This window comes from Halyomorpha halys, unplaced genomic scaffold (genome assembly GCF_000696795.3).
Source record: "Halyomorpha halys isolate HHAL.00 unplaced genomic scaffold, Hhal_1.1 Scaffold2401.1, whole genome shotgun sequence".
Taxonomy (NCBI): domain Eukaryota; kingdom Metazoa; phylum Arthropoda; class Insecta; order Hemiptera; family Pentatomidae; genus Halyomorpha; species Halyomorpha halys.
The window spans coordinates 1-10,440 of NW_027114222.1; the positions used below are offsets into that span (position 1 = coordinate 1).

The following is a 10,440-nucleotide window of genomic DNA, read 5'->3' on the forward strand; positions in this document are numbered from 1 at the left end:
TTTACAGCAGTTCAAGCGAGTTAGATCTTTTTCCTTCTTCTATTTTTTGACATTGTGCTTTCGCCAATACTTAACTTATATATATATATATATAAAATAGATCTGTTGAATCTTTGTCCTCGATAGACTTTGTTATTACTTGACCGATTTACGTGAGGATTTTTGCAATATGTTCCATTTCGCCGTGGGAAGGTTTAGAGATGAAGAGATGAATGAGAGTTTTGAGTAGAAAAAAAAGTTATGAACAAAATTAAGCGTGAGCCCCGGGGTAGATTAGGTCGACAAATTTTTGTTTTTAAGAAGAAAATCATATCCGTTTTCAGGGTTGTTCCAAAGTACTAAATACCATTTTTAGAAGAAATTAAAAATCATTCATTTTTCATCTTGATTCCACCCGTGCATTTTTTTTTTTTCCTCCGGCGACTATTTTTCACATAATCGTTAATAACTCCTCTACCTTTTACTGATTGTCACGTTAATAGAACCATTGAAAAGCTGAATGTCCGCTCTTATAGCCGAAATCTACAAAAGTTATATTTGATGCTCTTTTGAGGGGAAATGTGGGTTTGAAATGAGGGGAAAAACATTCTCACGTTTTATTTTATATCTTCTGTTCTAATTTGTTAAATTAGGCCCACTTTGTGCCTTTTAGTGCAGTTTTTAGAGCCCTAAAAAACTGCCAAGTTTAGTGTAGATCGGTCGAGTAGTATTGAAGTTATTTCAATTTTTTAGATTTTTAAAAAGAAATCTAAGGCCGATGTAGGGCGAAAATTTCGGATTAAAAAATATTATTTTCCGAAAATTCGTATATAAGGGTTTCTCGAGGTGCTGAAAACGAATATCAACTTTGTTTCACTCCTTAAAAATCTTTTAGCGCACTTAGTATAGTAACTCCGTCTTAAATTTTTCAATATTTTGAAAATTACGAGTCACAGGAAGAGTTTTTCTTTAAAGATACGTAACCATGGCTACCGTTTTATCACAGCATCTTGTGTATCTCGGTACATATAAACGAGAGCTATCGAATCTTTGTTCTCGATAGACTTTGTTATCACTGGACAGATTTACGTGGGGTATTTTTCTAAATTTATACTCAATGAACTTTTGAATTACTGGACCGATTTACTAGCATTTTTTTTTTTTACTTAAAATACTAATTTTAACTACTAAAAAATTGTTTATCACACTTTCACATGTCATTTGGTCTATTTTCGTGCATTTTTTTTTCAAAATGTTCCATTCCGCCATAGGAAGATTTAATGATAGTGAAACCCCCAAAGTCCGGAAAAAAAAATATTTTGAAGAAAATTGATAGTTTAATATAATAAAATGAATTAGTTTCCTTTGTTTTACTCCTAAAAAATATTTTACCACTCTTTGTTATGCCAATCAGTCTCAGTTGTTTGGTTATAGTACTAATATTAAACCACAGTGAGATTTTTTTTTAAAAACTATACATGTTACTCTAAATCTTATTGTTACTTATGATTATTATTATCATGGTTACTTAAATCACTGCAAAGTATGGTGTAGATTGATTGAGTAATGTTCAAGCTATTAATATTTTTCTTTATATAATTATGATTGCAACTTTACAGCATGTATTGGTTCAATTTATGTAACCAAAACATAATAATAAAGTATTTCAAAATGTTTAATTTTAACTAAAAAATATAATAAACTTTAAGAAACTATCGATTTTATTCATTAAATATAATCCTCAAATTTACAGCGTATACCGATGATACCAACCGATATGCCATTTATTTCAACCTTTCTTTCATGAGATGCTAAATACGAATGTCATCGAATATATTGGATCAATTTATATCACCAAATTGAGTAGTAAAGTATACGTGTATATTTAATTTAAATAAATACACAAATTTATAACAAACTATCAATTGGGTTCATTAAATCTATATACATCCTCAAATGCGAAGCATTGCCAGGTCAGCTAGTCTATATAGATAAAAGGGAATGGTCGAATCTTTGTCCACAATAAACTTTTGAATTACTGGACCGATTTTGATGAATTTTTTTTCCTAAAATTTAAATTTCCCCTTTTGCCTTGGTAAGGTTTAAAGATGATGAAATCCTCGAATTTTCGAGTAGAAAAAAGTGATGAAAAAAATTAAGCGTAAAAAGAAAAAAAGAAAATCATATTTGTTTTAAGCTTCGTCTCAAAGTACTAAATACCATTTTTCAAGGAAATTAAAAATCATAAATTTTTCACCTAGATTTATTCCAAGGATTTGTTTTCCTTCGGTGACTATTTTTCATAGAATCGTTCATAACTCCTCTGCATTTATCAGATTTTTACGTTAATTGAACCGTAAGAAAGCTGAATGTCTGCTCTTTCAGTCTACATCAAATGTATATTCTAAATGTAGATTCAATAATGAAAAGGCTTTAAAACGTTTTATTTTATATCTTAAAACTATTCTAATTTGTTAAATTGAACCCAGTTTGCGCCCTTCGGTGCAATTTATAGACCCTAAATCACCGCCAAGTTTGGTGTAGATAGGTTGAGTAGTGTTGAAGTTATTTCTGTTTTTTAGATTTTTAAAAATAAATCTATGGATTATATATATATATATATGACCAACATTTTGGGGTTAAAAAGTTTATTTTCCGATTTTATTTTTCGAAAATTGGTATTTGAAGGTTTCTTTAAGTTCTAAAAAACGAGCATCAACTTTGTTTCACTCCTATTAAAAATATTTTACCACACTTTCACATGTCAGTCGTTCCGAATTGCTTCAATGTCGTAGCAATATACTTAAATAGTACTAACACAGTGAGCAGTGTCTTCTCTTTCCGGAGAATAAGAAAAAATATTAATGGAAGATTATTGATTGACCGTGTGTATAGATGAATGGAATATGGTCCGGGTGCGGTCAAAAAAACTCAAATAGTAGATAATTATACTATTTTATTGAGCCAAAATAAAATAGTATAATTATTTACTATTTGAATTTTTTTTTACCGCACCCGGACCATATTCCATTCATAAAAAATATTAATGATTCCCTTTAGGGTTTCTCGAGGTGCCAAAAACAAATATCACCGCATATATTGGTTCAATTTATTTTACCAAATCATAATAATATAGTATACGTAAATGTTTAATTTTAACTAAATACAATAATTTATATCAAAATATCATTTGTGATTATTAAATCTACGTACATCCTCAAATACAGCATTAGCGAAGGATTGCCGGGTCAGGTTGTATTTATACAACTGAATGCTATATGTAATGAATAATACATGTAGATAGTTTTTTATATACAATATTACCGTTCCTACAACCTTTTGGAAATTCCTGAGAGAGGAAATTGGAAATATATCGGCCCCTTTGAACGTTTACAAGATGGGCTCGCAGAAGAAGGTGACCACCCGAGAAGCCGTTGTTAATTATGGTAGAAACCTGAGGCAGGAGGCTAAGGGCGTCGTTAGGCTGATGCAGTGGCCCCGGGGGAGTGCAGGGGGCTGCTTGCTGCTACTATAAGAGCCCCAGGGCCCCGGTCCTAGTGCATTCCAAGCCATGCAGCTCCTTCTGGCACTTACAGCGCTACTCGCAGCCGCCGCTGCCAACTCCCAGTTCGGCAAGTAGAATCTATCTATCTTAAGAATCTTCTATCTATCTTCCTCTTATAGGAAATATAAAAAAATCTAGAATATTTATGTAATGATTAAGCATGTCATATATGCCTCTATCTCAATTTTACACTTTTCCAACATTCCTAATATTAATGTAAGGTTGTAATGTAAATTATATGATATATATATTTTTTGATTGATTTATTTTACTATGAGCTGCAATATGGATAGGAAGGACGAGTTAATTTTATTTTAGCCAGAGCAGGGTTGTTGAAGTTTATTTCCTCGTCCCCCATTACATGAAAACAGCTCAACCCTTTCAGGTGGGAATCGCACCACATGGATTCTAGATGGAGCACACACCAGCAGTGCTAATCCCACGTTGTTCTTGGGCATGAGGAAAAAAATGCTTATTGAATAGAACTATAGTTATTTACAATTATTTTAACTTGTTTAAAGATATGAATTTGTAAAATAATTTGTTGTTCAGACTAAATCGCAGTTAGGAGATTAAATTATTTAGCAGTGTCTTGCTATTATAAACTAAAAAACGGCTTAGAATGTCACTGAACAGTAATCGGATAAGTCAGTTCTTTATCAGCTCAAATGGGGTGTTAAAATTGCCACAGACATTGTGGTTTAATCTTTAAAGTTTTTACGCTTTATAATCTATTCTAAGAGGTATTTAGCTAAGTTAAGTTAAAACTTTTTTTTATCATTCCCCTAAAATAAATTATTGACAAATTGATTATCAGATCGATAGTAAATTAATAGTTATCGATTTTTCAGATTCAAGCCTGGAGGACAGCTATGATTTCGGCACTGAACAAATAATCTATGGACCTCAGATTAAGTAAGTTTTTACTAATATTAATAAACATTTTTCCAGATATAAAAAAAATACTTATCCAAGTGGCTACAATAGTGCTGAATTATTTTTCAAGTTTTATAGGTAATAGAAAAATTTAATTCTCAGTTGTTATATAGATTACTTTGGTTAAAAAGTGCTTGGTTATTTGAAAAATGTGGTCTGTTGGAAACATATTTAAAAAGTACATTTTGAAAACTCAATGCCTTCAGAAGTTAAATTAGTGTCGATAACTAATTTAATCAGGCAGCATAAAGTTTGAAAGAATTTTGATATAATACTCACATCAGAATTGGGGCTGTTTTATCTACGATTCTTATGTAGATTTATAAAAATAAAAAACTTACTTAATTTCCTTGAAATGGACTAATGATTCACAATAATGGACATTAAGTTGGATGTTATGGGATAACAAATAATCTAAATACAACTTAATATTTTATATTTATTATCATATAGTGGTTGCTTCATTATATGCTTAAATTATTGTAGTTTTTAGCACTCATCCCAAGGTCATCGGAGAAGAGTGGGGGTACATTTTGGACCCGTTTTAGAATCCCTAGGAAAAGGATTTAGGTGTTATCGTAATGTCTCACATACATGTATAATCAACTACTTTTGAACTCATCTACAACCCCGATTTCGACCAAATGAGTTGAAGTTTGGTAATTAGGTTTTCTTCACAGGTAGAAGGTACATACAGTAGAGCAATGTCTAAAATGGGAGTGAATTTCAGTCAAAATTTCGTATATCCAGACTAACTTTTTAAGTGCTTGAAATCCACTACACACCTCCAAACTGAGTTAGAGAGTTGACAAATTAATTTTTCGTTATTTTAGACTGTAGTGCAAAAGCGTCCTGAATTGTTTTGATGAAACCTGCCTAAAGTCTTTTCCTTAATGACTTTTAAGTTTTTAAGCTTAGAAAAGATCTCAGGGAAAAAGTTTTAAAAAATCAAATCTTAATTTGCACATAGTTTAAAGAGTATACATATGGTAAATTATGTGCATGGGTAATAATCCAGCGGGTTTGGCTGGTTAGGGAGTTTTGAATGGAAGTATTGATCTGATTCGGGCTAAATCGGCTACATATGTAACATTAAGGTTTTAACGAGTGATTTTATTTATGAAAGTAAGGAGTATAAAGGATTGAATGCGAGAAGAATTTAGTGGAGCCCAATAAATTAACTCCACACGTCCAAATAGACTTTATGTTATAATTTTAAAATGATCATTAATATTGATAGAAGGAAAGTTTATTTAACTGAAGAAATAATTCAACCGTTTCAGTACAGTCTTCCAATATTTATTAATACATTGCATTTCGTGATTTCAATAAAACGAGTAATGGTTTTGTGTAGCTTAGATAATTTAAGCGAACTATTTTTTTCATTGTTACATATACATGTTTTTATAATTATTCTTCTATGATTGTCTCAGTTTAAATGTTGACTTAGTGATAAATTATAATATCGTTGTTTCCAGGAGAGGGTGCATAGCCCGAGGAGGAAATTGCGACCACAGTTCGGCCGACTGCTGTGCAGGTACCGCGTGCCGCTGCAACCTGTGGGGCGCTAACTGCCGCTGCCAGCGCAAAGGGATCTTCACCAAGTTCGGATGAGCAGCCATTTGTTTCATCTTCCTTAATATAACTTCATTAAAATAGTTTGAAATCAATAAATGCGACCAATTAATTAAGTAGGATGCTAAACTAGTTTGTAAACCAACTTTGTATTGCTTGTCGAATGTAAAATATACATTATCCGTATTTATTTTTATTCTTTTGTTTTATTCCTTCCTAACTTGCTATGAACTTGATGCACTTCCACGTTAGTAAGGTGTAGTTACTGAATATGTCGACATTGAATCATTAATATGAAGCCAATGATTTGATTCTTTAACACCACCAGAATTTTTCTTTTCTTTTTATAGCGCAATATTACATTCTGTCGTATTGCGCTATACAACAATTTAATAGAGATCAGAGAGAACATTTACACATATAAATTAAATGATAAGAAAATAATAGGGGAGTAAAAAAAAAAATTTAAAATGAAGCAAAATTAAAATAACATTTTTAACAAATTCATTCCTATATTTAACATTTACATTCAGACTGGGGATCTCTGAAACTGAGCTTGTCTCCTCACTTGTGAATGAAAAAGCAGAACTTCGGAAGAACCTTCTCTCTACTGGCTATGAAAATCAGTGGTGGCTGAGGGAGGGCTTTAGCCAAAGAGACTCACGACTTCTTACATATAAAATTGTGGACTTCTACACACCTTTAGTGGGTAATCTGTAGGACTAAGAATAGTCTATGATAGGCAAATGATGAAAGCGAAGTTCTATTTAAAACATATCCGGATATATTTTTTACTCCATAAATACGCAGTACTATTGCCCAATGCTGCCAACAATAGTAGAAGATGATATACTAATTTTTGAGTAATTACTGACTTCTCAGACTCTATAAGAATTTACATATGCCACAACACGACTACCAATAAAATTAATAATACCATACGTACTAACTTGCCACAGCACATTCGCATCTTATTAAAGGAAAAACGCAGAGTAAGAGCGAAGTGGCACAGGAATAGATACCCAACAGATAAAACATATTATACTACATTGACAAACAAACTCAAAACATAACTTGAAATATTGAAAATACAAAATTTAACTAACTTAACTCAAAACCTCATGACTACTGACAAATCTTTATGGACGGCCAGTAAGAAGCTTCTTAACTTCAACAATTTTAATCACCCTCTGCTTACTGAATCACAAACATGGACAAAATCGGACGATGAAAAAACTCATGTATTCGGTCAGCACCTTTCAAAAACATTTTATCCACACCTTGACATTCTTAATCCAACCCATAGAGAATCCATTGAAGAAGAATTAAACATTCCACTCCAAATGACCCTTCCTCCTAAAGCATTTCAGCGGACCTACGATAGACAAAATTCATAACTATATAAACATGCTAAAACATCATAAAAAAAGTGTTTCCTTTCTCTGGACTCCGGGGCACTCAGGAATAGCTGGAAATGAGGCAGCGGATAAAGCGGCTAAAGAGGCTGGTACAATGAACGTTCCACCACTCCAAATTTACGAGCCGAAAGACATAAAGGCATTTTTAAGGAACAGAATCCGAAAAAATTGGGATTCAATGTGGGCCGCCGTACCACTCACCAATAAATTGAGAAATGTAAAAAAAAATACACAAAAGTGGACAAGTGCCATAAGGGGAAACAGAAGAGAAGAAGTGGTTGTAGTAAGAGTAAGAATAGGACATTCCAAATTAACTCACCTTCACTTAATCACAAAAGAGGACCAGCCTATATGCCAAACCTGTCATTCCCCATTATCAATAAAGCATATAATTGAAGAATGCCCATCATTTCGTCAAGCCTTCGAAAATAATAAATTTCCACGAACAAGAGAATTGGCCCTTAAAGACTCGGAAGAATCCATAGACAAAATAATAAAATTTCTCAAAGAAACACAACTTTATACTAAAATATAATCCACCAATACCGACCAGTGTAAAAAGGAAATAGTCTACATTCAACTATAAGTCAAGAAGATAGATGAAGTAAAAAGGGTGTAATAACCTAGATGTTGATCGCCCTGAATAAAAATCTAATCTAATCTAAAGCATTTCATCCTTCAGAAATATCCAACATCATTCAGAAGTTACCTACCCACAAAGCTCCCGGTTATGACCTAATTACATCCCATATTATAAAACATCTTCCTCGAAAATCTGTTCTATTCCTCACCTACATCTACAATGCTGTACTCAGATCCACTTATTTTCCTGACCCATGGAAATTATCCATAATCAAAATGATTCCCAAACCTCAAAAGCCGCCTGAATACCCATCCTCCTACCGTCCTATCTCTTTCTTACAAAAAGGGCAAAATCCTTGAGAAACTCATCTTATAACGCCTGTACCCTATCCTTGATTCCAACCACATAATCCCAGATCACCAGTTTGAATTCTGAACATCCCACTCCACTATCCAGCAATGCCATCGTGTGGTTGATGTCTCGTCTTCATTGGAGCGCGGACTGTACTGCTCGGGAGTCTTTCTTAATGTAGAACAGGCTTTTGATCGAGTCTGGCACCCAGGACTGCTATACAAGATCCATAAATTCCTACCCCCTACATACTTCCTCATTATCCGTTCTTATCTCTCCGACAGATTATTTAAAATAAATTACAACAGCGCTCATTCATCCCTATTCCGTCAGTCTGCTGCTGTACCTCAGGGTAGTATCCTTGGTCCTATCCTTTATACAGTTTTCACAGCTGACATCCTAACACTATCCTCACCATGTATGCCGATGACACATGCCTATTGTCAGTGAACAATGATCCTTACATTGTATCCCAAACCCTCCAATCTCACATCACCGCCCTTGAAGAATGTCCAAGACTGGAGGATTAAAATGAATTCCAATAAATCCCACCAAATCACATTTACCCTTCGTCGTAAGCCCATGACTCCTTGCCCTACGGTATCCTTTAATAAAAGCCCTCTTATTCCTGTCGGACAGATCCGTTAGGACTACATCTGGACAAACTACATCTACATGACTATTATAAGGCCTATCTGGCCATACGGAGTTGAGCTTCGGGGCTCCACTAAACCATCAAATTCCTCCCGAATCCAATCCTTACAGTCCAAATCCTTCGTCAAATCCTGATTGCTCCTTACTTTGTCACAAATCAAGTCATCCATCAGGACCTCAGTGTTCCATATGTTGCCGATTTGGCCAGAACCAGATACCATTCCTTCCATGATAAACTTCTCAACCGCCCAAATCCACTTCTTTCTAACCTGGCTTCTGTTTCATTGCCTAATAATCCTCCTAGGCGTCTGAAAAGAAGATGGTCTCGAGATCTTCTCCTCTAGAAATGTTATTGGACTTCTATCAGTGGGTAGATTCTCCACATGTTTGTATCATGTCACTATATCATCTACAGCAAATTTACTTGTTGTATATATTTGTGTACAGTTGTAAATAACAATAAATAAATTATTAAAAGAAAAAAAAAGTAATTACTGTCAATTTCACGGAACTAATATTCACAATTATCCAACGATTTCACACCATTTTAGTAGAAGAGATGGTTAATAAAACTCTTTGGCTGAATCAAAGAATAATTTTTATTCAAGACAAGCTAGAACATTCACTTAGCATTATAAACTAAATACATTGGACAACTAATAAATTTAACATTTCCGTCGGCTTCTTGGCAATGGCAAAATGTAATTGTATTGCTTAAGATTAGATTAAGAAAATTTCATGAAAGAGGTGAATCCCATCATCATGTTTGATGAAGAACTGCAAAGATTAGGATAGAATTTTAATATATAAATATTATGATTCAGTAGGCGAAGAACCATTTATGCAACACTTTACTAAGGGGAGAGAAGAGCTAACTCTGAGACTTACCAACAATTTTGACCGGATTGCCCAACTTACCGGAGGTCTGTGGAATATTTCTTGAAATTAATCCTTCTTCCAAAGGTTTTAGGAAGATTTGCCTCTCTAAAAAGCGCTCGGTTCGGAACGTTGTGGGTTCGATTCCCACCTGGGGCAGTTAAACATTAATTTATCGGCGGTCCCGAAGAATGAATCTTGACACACCCACCTTGGGTAGTATGCGGCGGCAACCTACGTAGCCGTCAGGGGTTGGCAAAAAGGGCTACTTGCCGGACTTGTTCCCCCCACCAAATACCAGTACCAGTACCAAGCACGACGTAAATAACTTCTATAAGCTCATAATTGACGAGTGATAACAATACTGTAGGGGCAGGAGTAGCAGTTTTCTTGAAATTCGCTAAATTAAAATCACAAAATGTGCTCGTACTGATAACAATTTTTATTTATGTTAAAATACATATTTTCCTGACCCATGGAAACTATCTATAATCAAAATGATC

At 33.8% G+C, this 10,440-nt stretch overlaps 1 long non-coding RNA gene across 1 annotated transcript; it reads left to right on the top strand.

Moving 5' to 3' along the window:
• Positions 1-3,547: 3,547 nt before the first annotated feature.
• LOC106691480 (uncharacterized) lies at positions 3,548-6,251 on the top strand. Its single transcript, XR_001344793.2, has 3 exons — positions 3,548-3,611; positions 4,396-4,459; positions 5,959-6,251. It is a non-coding gene; the product is annotated as an uncharacterized lncRNA (long non-coding RNA).
• Positions 6,252-10,440: the final 4,189 nt, after the last annotated feature.